This window comes from Lithobates pipiens, unplaced genomic scaffold (assembly GCF_037356315.1).
Source record: "Lithobates pipiens isolate NorthernLeopardFrog02 unplaced genomic scaffold, aLitPip1_a1.2 Scaffold_1, whole genome shotgun sequence".
Lineage (NCBI taxonomy): Eukaryota > Metazoa > Chordata > Amphibia > Anura > Ranidae > Lithobates > Lithobates pipiens.
In genome coordinates, this window is record NW_027507685.1 from 169,883,114 (window position 1) to 169,908,018 (window position 24,905).

Below are 24,905 nucleotides of genomic sequence, written 5' to 3' on the forward strand. Positions count from 1 at the left end.
GAAATGTAAGGAGGACCAACTACGGTATATTGAGCAGGTGATTGACCCGTTTGAAAAATTGCAAAAGTCTATATATCAAATTGTCGGTAGGCACAATAGGCCTGCCCTTCTAGATACTGTTAAAATGGTTAAAAAGACGTTTTGGGAATGTCAAGTAGATGCTGAAACTGCCGTCTCATTCATTTGACTTTAAATTCTCCTCCGCAGCATTCTGCTCTCATAGGTCTAAGGCGCTGTGTCATAGGCTCAGGGGGTGTTGGGGATATCTGCATTCTACAGGCAGATGGAATCTGCGGCTGCTCTCGTAAACAGGGCCTTACAGCAAAAGTGTTTCATCTGTCTGCCCCGAAATGACCTTCTGGAATAATTAAAGGGTCAGTGATATTTCAGGTATGGGGGGGGGGGGGGGGCACTTATAGGTTGCATTGCTTGATGGTTTCTTGCATATTTGAGGGACTCCAGGGCTGAGTTCTCCCACCTGGGTATCTTGTTCTTCTACTCATTCCTGGTGATGTAGGAGGTTTTGCTCACCTTGCTGAAATCACTGTGTTGGAATTTAACTAAAAAATCCATCACATTCAGAAGGACTCCCTGGTAATGGTTGCAGCAGGTGGGCAGACCTGGAAACACAGGCGTAGTCATCACACCTTCAGGGGTATTATCTGACAGAGGCTTCTCATATATTTCGGGTACTCCGATTTCCCACTGGTGTATCTCGTTTTTCTACTCATTATCTTGTATCTTTGGAGGACTCTGGGGCTGAGATCTCCCACCGTGGTATGTCTTTCTTCTACTCAATCCCAGTGCTGGAGAAAGGACTTGCTCACTTTGCTGAAATTTCTGTGTTGGAATTTAACTAAAAAATCCAACACATTCAGAGGGACTCCCTGGTAATGGTTGCAGCAGGTGGGCAGTCCTGGAAACACAGGCGTAGTCATCTCACCTACAGAGTTATCATCTGATGGATGCTTCCACTTTTCCACTTACCACAAAAAATAAAAATACATTTTTTTGAGCATTAGGGAGTAAAGTGGATTTCTTGGAATTTGATTTACATGGCTTGGGAATATGGTCATTTGTGTAGTGGGAGGAAAGAGGGGTTGTGAATAACATAGGTAATGTAGTTATGTTATATAATAGTAAGTAACTAAAAAATGGCACATAAATTAGACTAACCATAAAGAAGAACATCTAATGCCACGTACACACGACCGGACATTCCGTCAGAAAAGGTACGATGGAATCATTTCATCAGATATTCGGATCGTGTGTGGGCTTCATGTGACTTTTTTTTTTTTTATTCTGACGGACCTAGAAATAGAACATATTTTAAATCTTTCCAACAGAATCAATTCCTATCGGCAAAAACATTCATCTGTATGCTATTCCGCCAGACCTAAAATCACGTAAGGGCAGCTATTGGCTACTGGCTATTGAACTTCCTTTTTCTAGTCCCGTCGTATGTCATCATGTTCTAAACGAATGGACTTTGGTGTGATCGTGTGTAGGTAAGTCCGTTTCAGTGGAACTCCATCGGAAAGACAGTCAGTTTATTCTGACGAGAAACCGGTCGTGTGTACGTGGCATAATAGTGTGTGTGTATTGGGGAAGTGTTACCATGATGCTGTAGAGCCCATGCAGTCATTTTTAATCACTGAAAGGTCATGTAGTACGTATGTATGTTGTACTGTTAAATAATTATTATTAAATATATTTTTAAAAAAAACTACTACATGTGTGTATATTAAAAGATTGAAAAATGTAAAAGTACCCATGAGTATGGGTACTAATACATTTTATATATATATATATGGGGGATTCCCCAGGTGATTTAGGAGATTTCAGAAGGAACTTCACAGTGGAAGGTCAGTAGAACAGCTTTACCTTGAAAGTGATTGGTGCTCTTGTTTTATGAAAGTAGGGTTTCTCAACTAGGGTTCCTCCAGAGGTTGCTGAGGGTTGCTTGAACAATGAGCAATTTCTGCCTCTCATATAAGTTCCCATTTACACCATTGATCTTTTTAGTTATCTATAAGGGGGTAATTCTTCCCAATGACCACAAGTGCAAGGAGCTTTCTTTCCACTGATCATCACACATCTATCATGAGTTGTAGATATAGTCATTTTTTAGCAGGGGTTCCCTGAGACTGGACAGCTATTTCAAGGGTTCCTATGTGTTGAAAAAGTCTGGTGTAAAGGAACAGTTCTCAAGCTACCATGGCTGTTTCCTACCATTAGTAATGATATCTGTGGACACCTATGAGTGGGGGGGTTTCCCAAGTGATTTCGAAAATTGCAGGAGGAACTACACAGTGTAAGGTCATCACGGCAAGGCAGTGTAGGAAAGTAGAACAGTTTTGCTATGAAATTGATTGGGGTTCTTGTTTTGTGAAGGTATATATCCATGCAAAGCTTATAGGAGTCATTGTGAAGCTAACTTAACTTGACATGAATTATTAGATTTTAAATGTGTTTCCTATATATCATGCTTTGTTGAATAAAGTATTTCCTTTTTAAATATTTGGTGTAATGGTGCCTATAAAGTACATTTTCTCTTTGCTATTGTATTTTGACCAACAGTACGATGAAGCACAATGTACTAGTTGATGTCCACAGAACCACCCTGTGTTGACATAAGAATAAACCTTTCGTACCTTGACTATTTCCTCCTATGGGTGACATAATTCTGTGGCTATCTATGATTTCAGTGAGTAAATTTCCCAGGTGATTTAGGAGAATCCAGGAGCTTCGCAGTGGAAGGTCATCAAAGCAAGGCAATGCGGGACAATAGAACAGTTTTGTCTAGAAAGTGATTGCATGATATAGGCTGTAACTTCAGAAAACAAGAGTGACAAAGTCTGTAAACAACATTAGTAATTAAGGAAATAGCTATGGTAATCTGTGGCCTCCTGTGACTTTTTTCTCCCATTGGTGACATAATTCTGTGGCCATCTATCATTTAAGTGAGGAAATTTCCCAGGTGGTTTAGGAGAATCCAGGAGGAACTTCATAGTGAAAGGTCATCACAGCAAGGCAATGCAGGAAAGTAGAATAGCTTTACCCCGAAAGTGATTGCATAGATGTATTCATTCAGAATAAAAGAGCGCCAATCACTTTCGGGGTAAAGCTGTTCTACTTTCCTGCATTTTCCTGAATGTCACTAATGGAAGGAAATAGCCAAGGTAGCTGGATAACTGCTCTTAAAGACTTTCTTAATACATTTATGCAAAGTCTTTAAGAGCAGTTATCCAACTACCTTGGCTATTTCCTTCCATTAGAGATGTACAGGAAAATGCAGGAAAGTAGAACAGTTTTACCTTGGAAGTGATTGGAGCTCTTGTTTTCTAAAGGTATATACTGTATATCCATAAAAGGCTATAAGATCAATTGTGAAGCCACGTTGGCTTTTTCCTCCTAGTTACATAGTTAGTAAGGTTGAATAAAGACACCAGTCCAACCTGGGTGAGTGTCTACAATTGTCCCTATCCCTGTACATTGTACACTCACATTGGTCCCTACCCTCAAGGAGCGCACAATCCAAAGTCCACATTCATATACTAGGGCCAATTTTGGACAGAAGCCAATTAACCTACTTGCATGTCTTTGGAGTATGGGAGGAAACCAGAGTACCCAGAGGAAACCCACGCAAGCACAGGGAGAACATACAAACTCCAGGCAGGTAATTGTCGTGGTTGAGATTTGAACCAGCGACCCTTTTTTCTGCTAGGCGAGAGTGCTAACCACTACACCACTGTGCTTCCTATTAGTGATATTATCTGTGGCCACCTATGACTTTAGTGAGGAGATTCCTCAAGTGATTTAGGAGACTGCAGAAGGAACTTCACTGTAGAAGGTCAACATAGCAAGGCAATGCAGCAGATTAGAACACAGAGGTGTCACAATTCACCTCTACTAAAAACTAAATTCAAAGACCAGCCCCCAAAACTGATATTTATACCAGGGACTCCATTGTGGCTATACACATTGTTACATACCCATTTATAGACCAACAAAGAGGCATGGCCACAAAAAAATATTTTCACCACAGGTTTTTTTCCATTAAAAATCACAGTGTGGAAAATTTGGACTGCTGAACTGTAATTTAGAATTCTCCCTAACTTGGAGAATTAACTAATGCAGCCATGGGGTCAAAAAAACATTGCACTGGACGTTTTCATCTACGTGAAGTTCTGGCGCTCTTGTAAGCATTCTTGTGCACACACAAAGACATTATAGAATAAATATTCCAGTTGGTGGTGAACATTGGAGAGACTCAAAAAAAGAAAATGCTGTGAAATGGCACCTATTTGTAAACATATTTAGGAGAAGATGCTTTCAACATATATACCATTTTTATGGTATTTGTACAAATTTATCAAATCATATGTAGATTGTTTTATTAATTTAGCTCAATTTTTTACTTATTTTTATCACTGTTTGTGTTGTGTTGCACATATTAATTTCTGCTTTTCAAATTTATTTGTTAGATATTTTGAATAACTACCGTATATCAAAACCCGGTCCCCATAGGAATTTTTGATGACACCTGTCTATTCCAGTTTTTTAAAGTAGATTCTATCTTCTGCTGTTACCAATGCACAGTTATGCCATAGAGAGAAAAACCCCACCACTTACCCAACCTCTTCTTTTTCTCCGACCCATATCTCAGCTTGATTAACAGTTTTGGCCCACATATTGCCGATACTAGTAGTAAATCTGTCAGTAAACTCCTCCAGGGAAAATATACACATCCACGTGTACTCCAACAATGGTCACTGTTAGAATACATACTACTGGTAATTACCTATGTATATGTAATAAGAGACCTCAAACACATTTCTTCTGTTAATGTATAAATTAAGGCAATTCTTTTTTGGGATAGTGGAGAGAGATTAGAATACCTGTCAGTTTTTTTTTTATTGTTGTCTGTGCCCCTGTTATTGGGGAGATTGGCCCCCTCTATTTATCCTGTATACCATTATAACCGAGAGTGAAAGAAAATCCCAAATTTTCGGTTGTCCTCAGAACAGTAATAGAGTCCAAATCTTCCAATGGGAACAGTTCTGGTGACCTGGTGGGCCCAAGAGATTTTCTTACATTTTAGAGATTTCCTCTCACTTCCCATTGTGGCTATGGGGCAGGAAGTGAGGGTCAACCTCCCCTTGGTCTTTTTCTACCACTGGATGATCATGGGTGATGCAGGAAGTGACAATTATATGACGATGCACATGTATCACTCTCTGCATCAATACACAGTAGGGGCAGGCAATACCCAAAGGTTAAGACCATGGCGCCTTGCACTCACAATGTCTCCTTCGTTTTCTGGGTTGACTGTTTTATGTTAAAACTAGGACACTATGGACAAGATGTGGCTAAGAAGATGGAAGGTAAGTATTGCAGCCAGAGCCTTTTTTATGTTTTCAGGGGGAACAGAGGGACATAAAAATGTAGCCTGAAGTTGGGCTTTAATGCATTCGACTTTGGATACTGACGTTTGTTAAGCTTTGCTAACAACATTGTTGCTTTCTGTCCTGTCTTTTTGAGTAGATTGCTAGAAAAAAAAATGTTTTTTGTACGTTAAAGCCACCATTCTCACCCAAAGCTCTGTGAAACCCTAAGGTTCCTCCAGAGGTTGCTAGGTGTTCCTTAAAGCGGGATTCCACCCTAAAGTGGAACCTCCGCTGATCGGAACCCCCCCCCCCCTCCGGTGTCACAATTGACACCTTTCAGGGGGGAGGGGGGTGGAGATACCTGTCAAAGACAGGTATTTTCACCCACTTCCGGGCATAGACTCCCACGGGAGTCTACGCCATTTCCTGCCCTGCCGCGCTGTCTGCTGGGACACACACGGGTCCCAGTGACAGCGCGGAGATTTCCTATTGCGCGGCTCGGTTCGCGCATGCGCAGTAGGGAACCGGGAAGTGAAGCCGATTCACTTCACTTCCTGATTCCCTCACCTAGAATGGTGGCGGCAGCAGCCGAGGCCCGAGCGGTCGATCGGCCTCGGCTGCCGGCATCGCTGGAACCCGGGACAGGTGAGTGTCCATTTATTAAAAGTCAGCAGCTGTAGTATTTATAGCTGCTAGCTTTTAATATTTTTTTTTTGGGCGGAATCCCTCTTTAAGCTGTTGCTGATTGAACTTCCATCTGATGGTGCCTGCATAGTTTATGGTCATTACCACTGGGCAGAGTCAGTGGCATGACACCAATGATCTTTTTTGCTCTCTGTTAAGGTGGCAATCTAACTATCACTAAAAGGCCTCCAATATTAGGCCCATTCTTCCCCACCTATCACCAATGTCAGGCGCATTCTTCTCACTGACCACCAATGTAGAATTCATTCTTCCCACAGACCACTAATGAAAGGGAAACTATTCTCATTGACCACCAATGTAAGGGGCATTCTTCCCATAAACTATCAATGTAAGGAGAACTCTTCCCACTGACCAACAATGTAAGGGTAATTTTCCTGATAACAACCAATACCGTAAAGAGCTTTGTTCCCACAGACCACCAATGGAAGGAATATGTATCCCACTGACCAGCAATGTAAGGAGCATTCATTCTGAAGACCAGCAATGTAAGGAGCATTCTTTACAATGACCAGAAATGCAAGAGATTTTTTTCCCACTGATCATAGATGAAAGGTACATTTTCCCTATTAAGCACCGATGCAAGGGAAATTCTTCCCAATGACCACTAATGTAAGAAACATTCTTCTCACTGATCACAATGTAAAGAGCATTATTTCCAAAGACCAGCAATGTAAGGAGCATTCTTCCTACTGACCACCAATGTAAGGAGCATTCTTCCCACTGATCACAGATAAAATTAACATTTTCCCCACTAAGCACCAATGCAAGGGGCACTCTTCCATTGGCCACCAATGTAAGGAGCATTCTCTCCAATGATCACCAATGTAAGGAGTATTCTTCCCAATGATAATTAATGTGAGGGACATTCTTCCCCCTGACCACCAACATAAGGATCATTCTTCCCATTAGCCCCCAACTAAATAATTTTATCAAGGGTTTTCAGGGAGACCTGGAAATTATTTCAAGGGTTCCCCTGGGGTAACAAAGTTGAAAATTATTGATCTAAAGACTTTAGGATGCATCTTAAGAGCATAAAATCTTGATTGGATCTGTGAACCTGACCTATATCACATTTGGAAGGAAACAGTGTGTTATTTCAGACTCAGGCCAAGAATCTCTAAAATTTCACAGAAAAAACAATGTTTTATAGTATAGTCATAGCAGAGGTTAAAAACCAAGGGGTAATATTTTCTTCAAAGGCCCAAACCAGCCAAAACTGATATTTCAATTATGAGCGGATAATGATAAACCGAATCCCCTAGCAGCTTTTTTCATCTGTTGGAACTATGCTTTCCCCTCTACTTCTCTTTTGCAGAAATATCCATTAGAGAGCTTTGAGATGCATTTTTAATATCTAGACAGGTAGAAAGGCTTGAGTCCCTGCAATAGCTAAGCCGCTGCTTGATTCAGCCTGCCAAAGCTGAATATAATTTGTGAGTAGAGTAACCCTTTAACTAGTGACAAATCACAGTCTACAACTACGAATAATTTCCTGTGCTTTCATGGTCGTAGGTAGCGAAAGTGTGAAGTTCACTTTTACGAGTGATTGCAGCAATGCTTTATACTGTGAAGATGCATCTTCTCTATTATTCAGCATCCGTACTGTGAGCTCTTCTGTTTAATAATTAATGCTTCAGCTAAAGAAAACTAGCATTGCTCATATAAAATATATGCTCGTTCTGAGTTGGTATATGGCATTAAACAAAAGCAGGTATACATAATTATGTAATGCTTTGTAATAGAATGTAGTAGATAGGTAGAGGTGAACGTAAGAGCAGCTTTGATGGAACTTCATACAAGGCTACTAGGTTCAACAACATAATAATAGTCACAATGGATTGACAATATCTGCCGCTACAAGGTGTTGCATATAAAGGATAATAAACCTAAAATGACTTATAGAGATATAACCACCGAGATTATTACAAACCACCCTGCCCGGTCAGGCTGGCTTCACACCATTGCATTGCAGTAACAAGCCATAACATTATATATATTTTTTTTAATTCAATAGATTTTTATTGAGTTTTAAAGAGGAAACCGTGTAAAAGATAGGAAGTATCCCCAATGTAATGTTAGCGAAATATAAATGTGTAACATTATTATCATTCGGGTAACCTCATAGCTCTCAACTATCCCTTATTTGCAGGCATTGTCCCTCCCTTGCAACCAAATCCCTCTGTTTCCTTTTACTTCTTGGATGCCTCTTTTTGGTCTGATATACTGAAATCTATAAAAATCGTATCATTAAAAATATATCTCTAGGCAAAAATGTTATTATTTGTTTTCATTTTGATAACGTTGAAGGGTTAGACCAGCCATTCTCTACCAGGGCTGGCTGACATCCCATTTGATGATGCCTCTGAAGTTTCATGGTTAACAATAATTAGATAGAGTGGGGAAGGGTTAGACCAGCCATTCTCAACCACAGTTCCTTTGAAACTTTGGGTTCCTCCAGAGGTTGCTTGAGCTATGGCCAATGGACCTTACATTTGAATATCCCCCCACATTTTTATGGCCAACACTACTTAGCCATCAGTACTCAGACAGATTTGGAAAGTGTTTAGACTAGCAATTCTCTACGAAGGTTTTGTAGAACCCTAGGTTCCTCAAGATGTTGCTTGAACTGTGGCTGATTGACCTTCCATTTACTGATGCCTCCATAGTTCTTAGGTCAACACTACTTAGCCAAAACTACTTTGATAAAATGGGGAAGAGTTATCCTGGCCATACACTAAGAAAAATCATCTGAAATTCGATCATTTAGACCGTTCGTTCGTTTTTCGGGCCAGTTAATGGACACAAAATCGATAATCTTTGGGATGTTTTTAAACCGAAAAAAAGTTTGGAAATTTTCTGCTGAATGAACGATAAATTGAAAGGTTAATGTGTTTCCCGTCCGAACTGTCTGCACTAGGTATATGTAAAACACAAACAAAAAATTTATTAATTTACGTCCACTGAACGATTTAATGGTCATTACATGATGGCATTATAGTTTGTGCTCACGGCCGAATGCTCGTTTTTTTCAAATGGGTTGCGTCGATTTTTCATATAGTGTATGGCCAGCATAAGACCAGCCATTCTTAACCAGGTTTCCGTGAAATCTTTGGGTTGCTTGACTGTGGCTGACTGGCCCACCATTTGATGATGCCTCCATAGTTCTATAGTCAACACTACTTAGGTAGAGTGGGGAAGCGTTAGACCAACCATTCTCAACCAGGTTTCCGTGGGACCTTTGGGTTCCTCCAGAGGCTACTTGAGCTGTGGCCAATTGACCTCACATTTGATGATGCCCCATTGTTCTATGGCCAACACTACTTAGCCATCACTACTCAGACAAATTGGAAAAGGGTTAGACTAGCCATTCTCTACCTCCCATTTGATGATGCCTCCATAGTTCTAGGGCCAACACGACTTGGCAGAGCCAGCTGCAGGGAACCAATGATCTTTTTACCTACCTATGGGAGGGGGGCATTTGGACCACCACTGTAAGGGGGGGGTGGATTTCTTTCCAATGGCCACCAAGGTAAGAGGCTTTTTTTTTTACCACTAACCCTCAATGAATTGGTTTTATCACGGGTTTCCAGAAACCTAGAAAGTATTTCAAGAGTTCCTTTTGAGGTAAAAAAAAAAAAGGTTGAGAAAAGCTGGGTTGCACCCTCTCTCAAGTTTTATTGTTCTCTGTGTCCCCATTGGATAGATTCACCCTTCTAGTAACCATAATCATCTATAAAGAAAGTGAGGGGAAACTCACTTTATATTTGTCACTAGAGCAACAGGTCAGGGATGACTCCTGTATTGGGGATCACTGTCTAAGAGCTAATGAAAGAAAAAAGCACCACATTCAGATCCATACAACTTTTTTTTCTATGGATCTGAGCGCAACTCAGTTGTAGTCTAATGCCGGTACACACCACCGGACTTTTCGACTAGGTCCGACTGTTTTCCCGACGAACTTTTGGGGGAGGTCCGATGGACTTTCCAAATGAGCTGACTTGCATACACACGAACGGAGTTTCCGGACTTCCCGACTGACTTTCAAAACGAACGGACTTGCCCACACATGGACTAAAGTACAGGTACGACAGGACTAGAAAGGGAAGTCAATCTCGCAGCTTTTATCAGCGAGATTGACACCTTGCAAGCCCTGTCGCCTGGTATGGATTTTAAGGGGAACCCCCATGCCAAAAAAATGGCATGGGGGTCCCCCCAAAGTCCATACCAGACCCTTATCAGAGCACGCAGCCCGGCCAGTCATGAAAGGGAGTGGGGAAGAGCGAGCGCCCCCCCTCCCCTGAACTGTACCAGGCCGCATGCCCTCAACATGGGGGGGTGGGTGCTTTGGTGAAGGGGGCACCATGCGGCCCCCCACCCCAAAACACCTTGTCTACATGTTGATGAGGACAAGGGCCTCTTCCCAACAACCCTGGCCGTTGGTTGTCGGGGTCTGCGGTTGGGGGGCTTATCGGAAACCGAGAGCCCCCTTTAATAACCGGGTCCCCAGATCCCGTCCCACCACCCTATGTGAATAAATATGGGGTACATCATACCCCTACCCATTCACCTGGGGGAAAATGCCTCAATAAAAAAAACACACTACATGGGTTTTTAAAGTAGTTTATTAGACAGCTCCAGGGGTCTTCTTCCGACTTCTCCGAGCTTTCCCGGTTCTTCTCTCAGGCTCCTCCACTATCTTCTGCTTTTTTGACGCTCTTTTGCTAGCAGTGGCCGGGGTTTCTCCTTCGTCGTCTCCATCCTTTTCTTCTTCCGATGTTGACACGTGCCCTCTCCCAATGTAATTCCGTGGACACGGTGCGCAACAACTTATATAGGCATAAGGAGCGGGGTCACCGGGTGATGTCACCCGTGACCCCGCCCCTTATGACATCAGAGTCCCAGCATGCCCCTGAACTGTGACGTCATAAGGGGGGGTCACGGGTGACATCACCCGGTGACCCCGCCCCTTATGCCTATATGCGCACTGTGTCCACGGCATTACAGCGGGAGACAGCGTCGTGTCAACATCGGAAGAACAGAAGAAGGAAGAAGAAGAAGACGGCGGCGACGAAAAGCCTGGCCACTTATAGCAAAAGAGCGGCAAAAGAGCAGAAGATAGCGGAGGAGCCCAGGAGAAGAACCGGAAAGCGTGGAGAAATCAGAAGTAGACCCCGGAGCTGTCTAATAAACTACTTTAAAAACCTATGTAGTGTATTTTTTTTTATTTTTCCCCCAGGTGAATGGGTAGGGGAACAATGTACCCCATACTTATTCAAATAGGGTGGGGGCCGGGATCTGGGGGCCCCCTTATTACACGGGGCTCCTGGATTCCGATAAGCCCCCCGCCGGCAGACCCCGACAACCAACGGCCAGGGTTGTCCAGAAGAGGCCCTTGCCCTCATCAACATGGGGACAAGGTACTTTGGGGTTGGGGGGCCGCAGGGCGCCCCCCTTCCCCAAAGCACCCACCCCCCCATGTTGAGGGCATGTGGCCTGGTGTGGTTCAGGAGGGGGGTGCTCGCTCGTCCCCACCCCTTTTCCTGACTGGCCATACCAGAACTAAGGGCCTGGTATGCCCCTGGAGGGGCATTCCCTCTTGCGATTGCTGCTATAGGAAAGGAAATTTATTTTTCCTATTGCAGCGAGCACAAAATGTACAGTATCCTGCAGCCAAGAACATTCTCGCGGGCAGGTGTTGTAGCTGCCCTTGCCTCGTATTTGGTCCGTCAGACCAGCATACAGATGATTGGGCTTCCCCGATAGGAACTTGGTCCGGCGGACCAAGATTTAAAACATGTTCTATTTCTATGTCCGTCTGTCTTTTGGGAAGAAAAAGTCAGACAGAGCCCACACGCTATCAAATTGTCCGACGGATTCTGGTCTGCCGGAAAGTCCGATCGTGTGTACGTGGCATAAGTGTCAGTATTTAGCTCCAAATTCTAGGGCTGTGTTTAGGAACATTAAAAAAAAAAAACCTGAATCCTGCATTTAGAGATGAGCGTATTCATGTATTTTATGTGTAAACGCGTGTAGACACATATGCACGTAAATCCAAACTAGTTGTAAAAAAAAAAAAAAATTCTTATGCTTGTAAACTCTGTACACATGTTAATATGCATAAACGCAAGCATTTTATGCACCATTATATGCGTTTTCTCAATGCTGGATTTTTGTGCCAACATCTGGCAGCAAGATCCAGTGTATTTGTGAGCTAATTAAAAATGTCAGTGTGCATGAGTGCTTAAAGGGGATTTCTCTTGCTATGGGAGACTTCCCTTTGCGTGTCTAAAACAGGAAGCAAATGGAAATTTCAATTTCCATGGCAAAAAGACAGTAAAAAATACACTGGCAGAGGTTTAACCCTTCCCTACTCTACTGAATACGAAACAAAAACAAAATTTTTTTTGCTATACATACACTTTAATCACTTCAATACAGGGTACTTTTACCCCCTTCCTGCCCAGGCAAACTTTCAGCTTTCAGTGCAGTCGCACTTTGAATGCAACACTGTACCCTAACTACATTTTTATAATTTTGTTCACATAACTAGAGCTTTCTTTTGGTTGTATTTAATCACCACTGGGTTTTGTATTTTTTGCTAAATAAAAAAGACAGAAACTTTTGAAAAAAAGTTTTTCTTTGTCTATCTATTATACTATTTTGCAACTATATAATTTTTCTTCATAGGCCAAAATTTATTCTGCTACATTTCTTTGGTGGAAATAACCCAACTCAGTGTATATTATTTAGGCTGTAGGAAAGTTAGAGTCCACAAACTATGGTGTATATATCTGAAAATTGATCAATCCTGATGTACTGACGGCCCATTTCTTGAGGCCCAAAAATGTTAGGACAGTACAAATATCCCCAAATGACCACTTTTTTGAAAGTAGACAGTCCAGGATATTTAGTAAGACATGGTGAGTTTTTTTTAAGTTGTAATTTTTTGTCATAATATTTTGGAAGATGAAGAAAATTAAGAAAAAAAATTCTTAATTGTCACCAGTGCAGTACATATACACCATATAAATGGTGTAGCGGTGATCAGGGACTCTGATAAAAATCTTCAAACTGTCACCAGTCAATTTTTTTTATTATTTCATTTTTTTTACGTTTTAATACACTGTGACCAGAGCAATATAATGTTACTGTCAGAGATCAGCTTGTGGAGCTGATTTATGTCTTACTGGTTGCATATGTTTTTTACCTTTTGCTGCTGTAGGTCTGCCGATTCCACAAGCTTGTGCTCTGCTCTTGCTGCACTGACTTAGCACCTATGGGTGTCACCGGCTTCACCTTATGGTTAATATACCTTCCTCCTTGCTACTTCCTGTCCAGCCTCCCATGTGTCTCCCTATTTAAATTCCACTCAGAGTGGTTTCTGGTTGCTTGAGCAACACTTGTTCCTGAGCCCCCTCTGTGCAATCATTCGTAACCTGACTTCATGTGGACTGATCTCGTGCACCAACTTGGCTAGTTCTCCTGACTATGTTTGTCTGCTGCCCGCCCTGACCTTGGCTCACTATCTTACTTTCCCTTTTCTCCATCCATCCCTGCCTGCACTGTCTCTTTGGGTACTCTCCTCAGCTGCATGCTGACCCCAGGTTCACCCTGCTCATAAGTCCAAACTCCCATGAGGGAGTCCCTGGCAGAATACCGGCAGGCCCTTAGACTCCACACCCTGGGGGATCCCGTGTCACCTGCTCGCCTGTGGGCTCACACCAATAGCACTGTGACAGTTACCATAGTAACATTGTAGGACTTTGGGGAAGTGATCAGGAATGTTTTTTTTTCCTAAACCATTATGATTGCTTATAGCAGTGAATCTCATTGCAATAAGCAAGCATTTTACTGAATTAAACTGATTCATTCAGTTTGTTTTGTTGTGATTAGCCAGAGCCAGTGGCGGAACTTTAGTGGCATTTGCGATTGGGCCCTTCCGTTATATCGCTGTGAGGGGGGCCCCAAGACCCAGCATCCCCCCGCACCTCTGGCTGGCCGTTTAGAGTACAGTGGGGAGAGGTGGGAGAAGGTGGAAGGCGGTGATCGGCAGCTCTATGGGGCTTGTGTAGGCGGCGGGATCTCCCTGGGGCTTGTAGTACTCCCTCGGGTGTCAGTGTATATAGTGGAGAGGAGAAGGGAGGGGCCTCTGACCCGGGCAGGTATCAGTTTCACTTTCACTCTGCTTGAACACTGTTGCTGATGCCCAGGTCAGAGGCCCCCCGCCTTTCCGCTGTATACATTCAGAGATAGAACTACTAGCCCCAGGATGATCCCCCTGCCTGTGGACACCATAGAGCTGCCGATCGCCACCTCCACCAGCCAGGTACAGGGAAACCTCTGCAAGGGGGGAGTCAGCTGTTTGGGGACACTGATGTAAGGGGGGGGCTTTCTGGGGACACTTATGTAAGGAAGGGGCCCTCTGGGGGGACACTAATGTAAGAGTGGACCCTGTGTAAGGGGAGGCTCGTGGGGGATCCGCACTTAGATATGTAACTATATATATATATATATATATATATATATATATATATATATATATATATATATACATACACACACACACACACACACACACACACACACACACACACACACACACACACACACACACACACACGTATATTATACACTTAGGGGGCCAATGTCCCTCTAATAGAAGCTGGTTAACAGCTTATTATATACATGTGTATGCCTTCCCAAATGTCTGACTTTTTTTACTTTGCTGCTATGGGCTATAGCCTGAGTTCTTTTGTAGACCCAGCAACAACCCTGGTGGGGGGCCCTTCATGGTTTCTTGCGCTGGGACCCTGAAAATTCTAGTTACGCCTCTGGCCAGAGCTAATCCCATGGTACAGATGGGCTGTGATTTGCCCTGTCTGGACCATATGATCAAATTGACCAATCACAGCTAGCAACACAATTGTAAACATGGCATGAAAGGAAGCCATCCATTGTTTACAACTATCATTTGACCTGTTCTGATTGGTTATAGGGTGCTGGCACACTGATCAGTCATCGCACGGATTGTGCAGCAACGTGGCCCGGGAGGACGTCATATGCCCACCTGGATTGACGAAAGTCTCGTCTGGCCATCATTTTGCTATAGGCCAGGCAGGAACTCGTTAACTACCAAAAATGTTATACTGCACTAAACCTTTCACCAGAACTTTATATTCTTAACCTCTTGCTTACTGGGGACTTGCACCCCTTTCCCAACCAGGCCAATTTTCACCTTTCAACACTCACACTTTGAATCACATGTGCGCAATCATGCAACACTGTTCCCAAATTACATTTTTATCACACAAATAAAGCTTTCTTTTGATGGTATTTAATCACCACTGGGTTTTTTATGCCTCACTGATGGGCACGGATAGGTGGCACTGATAGCACTTTTTCGCAGCACTGATTATCAGCTCTGGTGAACACTTAGGGGGCTAATGTCCCCCTAATAGAAGCCGGTTAACAACTTTTTTTCTTTTCTTCACACTGACAGCATGAAGAGATAAGAAAGTTGGTAACTGGCTTCTGTTTACTTCTATGATCACGATCATTGGCTGATAGCTGATCACATGGTAAAGGGCCCGCTCTTTACCCTGCTCTGTGATCAGCTAAGTCCCGAGGACTTGACGATCACTGAGTGTGGGCTTCCTTTGCCAGGAGGTTGTAGATGGACAGTGGATTAATGCCCCATCAGTGTCAGTGGAAGGAATAGTGTCCCATTGTTGGTGTCAGTTGGAGGAATAGTGGCCCATGATTGGTATCAATGGAAGGAATTATGCCTCACTGTTGGTATCAGTGGGAGGAATTGTGCCCTTTTGATGGTGTCAGTGGGAGAAATAATGCCCTATTAGTAATGTCAGTGGATGGAATAGTGCCTCAAGGGCTGGATAAAAGCAAGCAAAAGGCGCAATCCGGCCCTCTAGCGGCAGTTTGAAGACCATTGAACTAAGCTATAACATGTTTTACCATGAGTCATCTCAACGTCCATTTGTGTGCTACTTGTGCATTGTGGCACCATTCATTTAAAGTAGCACGCCAAGCAAATGTACATTAGCTGTCAAAGCCCCTGTAGTACAGCGTTGTACAAAAGCATATAGTGTGCATTGTGATGCCTAAAATGCTGCAGATATGTTTTTGGATGAGCTTGTAGCAGTGATTCCTTGTTGCTTCAAATCGCTAATACCAACGATTAAAAACAGTTTGTATCTCATACAGTCATTCTTACAGTCATGGGCAGTTTATGACTGAAAAGCAGGTTAGCCTAGGCTCAGAAAAGTAGCATCCATGAGAGCTGACAATTAGAAGAAGCAAAGAGCCTTGGCTCAGAGGAAGAGCAGTCCATGACAGCCTGGGCTCAGACGAAGTTGGGTCCATGACAGTCTAGGCTGAGAGGAAGTCGGGTCTATGACAGCCTTGGCTTAGACTTAGAGAAATTGAGAGAAAAGACAGCCTGGGCTCAGAGGAAGCTCAGTCCATGAAAGCCTGGGCTCAGAGGAAGTTCAGTCTAAGAATGCCTGGGCTCTGAGGAAGTTCAGTCTAAGAATGCCTGGGCTCTGAGGAAGTTCGGTCTATGATAGCCTGGGCTCAGAGGAAGTTTAGTCCATGACAGTCTAAGCTATAAGAAGTCGGGTCTATGATAGCCTGGGCTCAGACGAAGTTGGGTCCATGACAGTCTGGGCTGAGAGGAAGTCAAGTCTATGACAGCCTTGGCTTAGACTTAGAGAAATTGAGGGCAAAGACAGCCTGGGCTAAGAAGAAGCTCAGTCCATGAAAGCCTGGGCTGTGAGGAAGTTCGGTCTAAGATAGCCTGGGCTCAGAGGAAGTTAAGTCTATGTCACCCTGGGCTCAGAGAAAGAGGGGTCCATGACACCTGGGCCTTAGCTCAAGAGGGGTCCATGACAGCCAAGCCTCAGAGGAAGTGGGATCAGAGAAATAAAGGTCCATGACAGCTTGAGCTCAGAAGATGTCAGGCCCATGACAGTCTGGGCTGAGATGAGTTTAGGTCTATGGCAGCCTGGGATTAAATGAATTGGGGTCCGTGACAGCCTGGGCTCAGAGTAAGAGGTGTCTGTCACAGCCAGGCCTTGGCCAAAAAGGGGCGCATGACAGCCAGGGCTCAGAGGAAGTCAGGTCCACGACAGCCTGGGCTCAGTGAACATGGGGTCCATGACAGCTTCAGATTGAAGGTGAGCATTGCAACAAAAGCTGCTTTTTTTCTTATCTTATAATTGAACCATTTATTTTACATTTTTATTTTTTAGCTGGAGTTATGCTTTATTAATCTCAACACCGCCTCTTTGTTTTTACATTCCTACAGGGCTCAGTTGTTTGATACTGATATGCACACTCAGAAGCAGGAAGTCAGTGTGTGAGGCCAGGCAGCAGTTGACCTCAAGGGACTCTCAAGGTTAGGAGTCATAAGGAGACAAATATTATCCCTTCATAAAGAAGACTGTGTAATTATTATTATTATTATTATTATTAATAATTCAGATTGATTTTTCAGTCCAGTAATAACGACCTCCTGCAGTGCAATTTCCTAAAGGTTGTCTATTTGAAATATGACTACTTTTGGTTTGTAGAACCTGTTCCAAAAATAAAGATTTATGCGGCCCTAGAACTGCTGAGGAACTTTTATTTGGAAGCCAAAAAACGACAATCACCTATTACTGGGTGAGCTTGTACTAATGACCAAATGTCAGCTGAATCTATATAGGTAGTTTTATTGCTTTTAATCATTATTGACCTTTGAACAGTGGTGGACTGACAACTCATGGGGCCCCCAGGCAATCCGAGATTATGGGGCCACACAGTATACAATCACACAGTATACACATACATGTACACACAGTATACACAGACATGTTTCTATTGGCTGAGAAGGTACTGGAGAGGTGGGGCAGCTATAATCTCTAGATTTTTAGACCAAAAGGATGTCGGTAAGGGATATTTCAGATTTTTACATACTGTCCCTGGTTTTACTGAGGCTGGCAACCCTGATGGGGCCCCCTAGAGTCTCAGGTCCTTGGGCAGTGCCCGAGTGGCCCAATGGTCAGTCCGGCCCTGCGTTTGACCCTCTGTGCTTATGTGACCTTTAGCTGTGTTGTAAAAATTATGAATTTTCTTAATTACATTTATAAATATCTGCATCATTGCTTTACATACAGGATTGATTCTGATACTCACATTTACTTTGATCCAACTTCCTGATTTAGTGAGGCACTGGTAATGTTGCTAGGGCCCCACAGATGGCTACGTCACTAATGTTTTTTCAGGAAGATCACACAAGTAAACCTTGAGATTTGCAAGATATCTGAATTTCATGAGATCTCAAAGGAAAAGTTTTCTTTTTTTAACAAACAGTGATAGATCAAATACTGTACATGTGCAAGATCAGGCATATCGGTGTGCACAGAGAATGCTGTCATGAACCCCACTTCCTCTGATGCCCAGGCTAATAAGGACCCCACTTCCTCTGATGCCCAGGCTAATAAAGACTTCACTTCCTCTGATGCCCAGGCTAATAAGGACCCCACTTCCTCTGATGCCCAGGGCTAATAAGGACCCCACTTCCTCTGATGCCCAGGGCTAATAAGGACCCCACTTCCTCTGATGCCCAGGCTAATCAGGACCCCACTTCCTCTGATGCCCAGGCTAATCAGGACCCCACTTCCTCTGAGCCCAGGGCTAATAAGGACCCCACTTTGTCTGATGCCCAGGCTAATAAGGACCCCACTTCCTCATTAGCCTGAGCATCAGAGGAAATGGGGTCCTTATTAGCCCCGGGGTCAAAGGACCCTACTTACTCTGATGCCCAGGCTAATAAGGACCCCACTTCTTCTAACGCCCAGGCTAATAAGGACCCCACTTCCTCTGAGCCCGGGGCCAATAAGGACCCCACTTCTGATTCCCAGGCTAATAAGGACCCCACTTCCTCTGATGCCCAGGCTAATAAGGACCCCACTTCCTCTGATGCTCAGGCTAATAAGGACCCCACTTTCTCTGATGCGCAGGCTAATAAAATAAAATACAATTTATGTCATTGTTTCCCCCACAAATAGAGCTTTCTTTTGGTGGTATTTTATCGCTTCTGCGTTTTTTTTATTTTTCCGCTATAGACAACGATACGATAATTAAAAAATATATATATATATATATATATATATTTTTTTTTTACTTGCTGCTAGAAGACAAATCCAATAAATAAAAATAAAGAAATCTAACTTCCTTATTGTTACATGTTTTTGGTAAAGCAAAATACCAATAAGCAGATATTAATTGGTTTTGCAAAAGGTATAACATCTAAGGGCCCCACTTCGTCTGATACCCAGGCTAATAAGGACCCCACTTCCTCTGATGCTCAGGCTAATAAGGACCCCACTTCCTCTGATGCTCAGGCTAATAAGGACCCCACTTCCTCTGATGTGCAGGCTAATAAAATAAAATATAATTTATGTCATTGTTTCCCCCACAAATAGAGCTTTCTTTTGGTGGTATTTTATCGATTCTGCGTTTTTTTTTATTTTTCCGCTATAGACAACGATACGATAATTAAAATATATATATATATATATATTTTTTTTTTACTTGCTGCTAGAAGACAAATCCAATAAATAAAAAATAAAAAAAATCTAACTTCCTTATTGCTAAATTTTTTTGGTAAAGCAAAATACCAATAAGCATATATTAATTGGTTTTGCAAAAGGTATAGCATCTAAGGACCCCACTTCGTCTGATGCCCAGGGCTTTTAAGGACCCCACTTCCTCTGAGCCCAGGGCTAATAAGGACCCCACTTCGTCTGATGCCCAGGGCTAATAAGGACCCCAATTCCTCTGATACCCAGGATAATAAGCACCCCACTTCCTCTGATGCCCAGGCTATTAAGGACCCCACTTCCTCTGAACCCAAGCTGTCATGGACACCACTTCCTTTGAGCTCAGGTTGTCCTGGACCCAACTCCCTCTGAGCCCACGATCTCATGGACCCCACTTCCTCTAAGCCCAGACTGTCATGGACCCCACCTCCTTTGAACTCAAGCTGTCAAGAACCTCCTTCATCTGAGCCTATGCTGTAATGGAGCCCATGTCAACTGAGCCCAGAGTGTCACGGGACCCACATCCTTTGAGTCCAGGCTATCATGAATGCTATTTTTCTCAGCCCAAGTTGTCACAGAGCCCAGTTTCCTCTGAACAAAAGTTGTCACGGAACCCACCAATGATATCCCCTGGTTAGGATGGTGGCATGCTTTTATGGGAGGACTAGTGAGGGAGCATTAGCACGTAAGAACCACCTAACATATGAGACAAGCAATAGGGCTTATAATGTATTTCTGTGTCTACGAGAACTATGAGGTGACCCTCCTGTGCAAAATCACATATATATACTTGATTCTACACTTCCGTCTACAGGGGTCGTCCTCACGAGCCACCTGCAGGACGTTTCTGCTGTGAATACTCAGCAGCAGCCCATCTGTGGGTGCCAGTCACTGGATGTCCGCCGGCACTCGTGATCATCGAGCAGAAAAACAGAATGGAGCTCTGCCTATGTAAACAAGGCAGAGCTCCGTTCTGACAGGGGGAGGTGGATTTTGTGTCTCTGCAAAGCAGGGAATAAAATCCATCGAATCCCTTAGTAAAAGCACCTCCCACAGTACACATAAACACTGGCTAGGCACACAGTTAACCCTTTGATCAATCTAGATTATTAACCCCTTCCCAGCCAGTGTCATTAGTACAGTGATGGTGCATATTTTTAGCACTGATCACTGTATTAGTGTCACTGGCTCCCACAAAGTGTCAGATTGTCTGCTGCAATATCAAAGTCGCTGATTGCCTCTATTACTAGTATAAAAAAAAAATTCCAGTATATATTCCATAGTTTGTAGACGCTTTAGCTGTTGCAAAACAAATTAATATATGCTTATTGGTATTTTTCTTTACCAAAAACATGTAACAAAATGCATATTGGCCTAAATTTATTAGGAAGTTCGATTTTTTTATTTTTTTTTCATTGGATATGTCTTCTAGCAGCAAGTAAAAAATATAGTTTTTTTTTTTAATGATCGCGTTTTTTTGTTTATAGCGCAAAAAATAAAAAAACACAGAAGTGATCAAATACCACCAAAAGAAAGCTCTATTTGTGTGTGTGTGGGGGGGGGTGACATAAATTGTATTTGTGTACAGAGTCACGTGACCGCGCAATTGTCAGTTAAAGTCATGCAGTGCCGTATCACAAAAAATGGCCTGATCATGAAAGGGGGGGTAAATCTTCCGGAAGTCAATTGGTTAATGGCCTTGTTTTCATACAATTGGGAGGGAGAGGTCTATTTAAAACTATCCATACACATTTAGATTTACTCTCGTTCAGCCCCATGGGTCTTGTGCAGGTGACCGGTACTATTTATGGAGAAATTGTGAGCTTGATGCCATCCCTGCACTGAGCTGAAGCACATCAAGAAGTCCCCAACTTTTTGCTTATCATGCCACGGCTGACCAAGATTTGACGGCTTTATACCCAGAGGTTCTCAGAGCGGAGCTCTTCTCATCTCCATTCAGGAGAGATCAGGGAATGGCTTATCCCTTCCTTGATCGTATCCTGAGGCTGTTTTTTTGTGACCCCCCCTGGAAGAGTCAAGTGAACCCAGGAAATGGTTTGTAAGGATGATGATGGTTGGTCGTGGTAGTTGGTGTAGAAACCAAATCACATAGTGAAGCTGTAGTAGCTGTAAGCCCCCACTAGATATCAGGATACTACAGAGCAATGAAAACCTGATAAAGTTCAATACAACATAGAAGAAATGTTCTATCCCAATTACATATAACAGTGATGGACTCATATTTCTGTCACTCTGCTTTCTCCTCTTATCAGCATGCTCCTTGTCAGCACATAAACTGTGCTGTTTCTTCATCTACCAGTCTGAGCTCTGTTTTACTGGGACCGATACCAGGTCTGAGTTCAGGGGCTTACACTGCTTGCATTCAATAAATACAGAAGACTGAGGACATACTGTGAGTGCATTCATATGTGTCTTTTATATCTGCCTAAACATCAGCGTTAAACTCTTAGGGCTCATTCACACTCCCCACCCCCCCAATGTTATTTTTTGCTTGTGTGATTGGCTCACTGATTTTCTCAGATGTCTACATTTAGATATAGGTTACGTTCTTGGCACCCCTGCAACAGGAATTTTAGTTGTGGTGAGATATTCCCTATCAGAAACGATACTATTTCTATACGGTGGGGGCAGTAGAGAGTATTGGGAACTACACAGTCTCTGTACAGTGGAGGATCCATCCAATGGCGGCAGTATGGAGTATGGGGAACTATCCAGTCTATGTAGAGTGGAGGATTCATCCAATGGCGGCAGTAGGGGAGTATGGGGAACTATCCAGTCTCTGTAGAGTGGAGGATCCATACAATTTGGGCAGTAGGGAGTATGGAGAACTATACAGTCTCTATAGAATGGAGGGTCCATCCAATGGGGGCAGTATGGCATATGAGGAACTATCCAGTCTCTGTAGAGTGGAGGATCAGTCCAATAGTGGCGGGGCAGTATGGAGTATGGGGAAATATACAGTCTCTGTAGAGTGGAGGATCCATCCAATGCGGGCAAAAAGGAGTATGGGGAACTATACAGTCTCTGTAGACTAGAGGATCCAATCAGTGGGGGCCACAGAGTGTATTGGGAAGTTTATGGTGTTTGAATGGCTAAAGGAGAGGGGCTTGTCCATCATGGTGACCTGAACTGTACAAATAGTGTAAAGATTTCTAAATTTGGCATCCAGAAACATTATTTTCTGCTTGTGTGATTGGCTCACTGATTTTCTCGGATGTCTACAATAAGATATAAGTCAAGTTTTAGGCATCCACTGCAACAGGAATTTCATTTGTGGTGAGATACTCCCTATCAGGAACTATACTATTTCTATACAGTGGGAACAGTAGAGAGTAGCTACTTCTAAAGGGATGCAGATCCTGCAATGTTTCTTATTAGGACACCGAGAGTCCACCAGGTGATTATAATGAACATAGTATATTTGGAAACTTCTGCGCTCTATGGGAAATAGAAAAGTAACTAATGGAAAAAAGCTGCAATCACTAAATGAGTTGTCTCTCACCACTAAAAAAATGAAATAAAGGATGTGATGCGCTGATTTCCAACCATACAATGATCGCGATAGGCCACAGGTAGCATCACTTGATTAATTTATGCACAGTTGCACTTTATTTGATAATCGCATACCTGTGGCCTATCGCGATCATTGTATGGTTGGAAATCAGCGCATCACATCCTTTATTTCATATAATGAACATAGACTCTCCTATATAGTGTCAGGGTGGAAAGAACAAAGGGATTGTTCACCTTTTCTTTGGTCTCTAAAATGCAATCTAAGTTCGAACTGCTTCAGAAAGCATTTGACAGGGAGCGACGAGGCATTATATTGCCTCCTCATCGCCTGCTTTAACCCCTTGAATTCTGCACTAGCATGCCTCAACAATGTGCATTGCTTGCGGTTGCAGCACTCTTGCAGAGAGGAAATGCTGGCTGAAAGTGAAAGGGGGTATATATGCTGCCCCAGCCACTGTCTCTGCAGTTAAAAGAGAAACTTTGGGGGTAGTGGTAAAAACATGTCTCAAAAACATGAGTTTTACTGCCTATGAGGCGCTAGTGCGACTGAGTCCTTGGCCATGAGAGTCACAAGCAGATGTCTGATGTTTGACTTGAGCCTCTTGATAGGTATTTAGCTGGTTATTCATACAGCATCTGCAGTAGACGGATTTATGAACACTCAGCGGGAACAAATGAGAAGCGAAGCTTTGAAGGAGGGATACATATCTGAGAAATGAAGACAGTGATCAATACGTGACATCAATGACATTTTAACAAGAGATGTTGTATATAGAAAAGTGCACGACGGGCCTGGAAGCGGTTGCTAGTTTGCAAAAACCAAAGACTACCATGTTAAAATCACATCCCTGTAGATTACTGCTGAAGGAAAGTGAAGCCTCCCAAGACTAAAGGTTTAATTCAGACATACCGGAGCTGGCAGTGCTCAAATTAGACATTGTCTGTAGACTCCATTTCCTCTTAGTGGTAGTCTATTGGGATGTTATTTAATCAATCTTTGTGTGACTTCGTTATACGATGATTTAATTATTAAATCTTTTAGTGACTTGTCCCGGACACAGAATATCCTGGCAACTATGTGTAATTGAACCACAAGGGCACAGTTGGGGTCAGATGGTGACAGAACATGGCACTACAGAGCTGGATCCGTCTTGGACAGAGTAGATAGAAATGAACTTTGGTAGGTCGTTAGCTGCAAATCCATGGTTGGGTAGGGAGGGGTTCTTCACTGCATCATTGCAGGAACCTCAATTTGCCTCCATGTATTTTGCATTATTTATGTTTTTTGTTTTTTTTTGGCCCAAATTTTCATGTGTGACTGTGTAGTAGTTATGGGAAATTTTCAGAAGATGAAGGTGTTTTGGTAGGATACAATATTTTCCAACAGCTGCATCCTGTCTAGATGTCACATAGAAGAAAGAGACTAACTGTAATTTTTTACATCTCCTTTTGTCCAATATGACAGATAACATCAAAACAATCCAAAGCTGCTAAAACCATCATCTGCTAGGATCAGTGGTGCGTAGCAGTGCCCCTTTTCAGCACAAATACAACTGTTACAAAAATCTAGCAGTCATCTGCTTTCTCCATAAATTTTCATTATTTAGAATGACTTGTGGGATAAAAAACCATGCTTGCTTATGCATATGACAACACCAGTCCTAAATATCAACTC

General features: G+C 42.9%; 1 protein-coding gene across 8 annotated transcripts in view; it reads left to right on the plus strand.

The window, feature by feature from the left end:
- Nucleotides 1-17,422: 17,422 nt before the first annotated feature.
- The window catches only part of ATP2B3 (ATPase plasma membrane Ca2+ transporting 3), a 435,183-nt gene continuing 427,700 nt past the window's right edge, over nt 17,423-24,905 (plus strand). For 6 of the 8 annotated variants that reach the window (XM_077478862.1, XM_077478864.1, XM_077478865.1 and 3 more), the window contains exon 1: nt 17,423-17,557. The gene's annotated coding sequence lies outside the window, so the exon portion shown is untranslated. The remainder of the gene's footprint in view (nt 17,558-24,905) is intronic. The other 2 variants (XM_077478870.1, XM_077478863.1) reach the window with 2 other exon arrangements.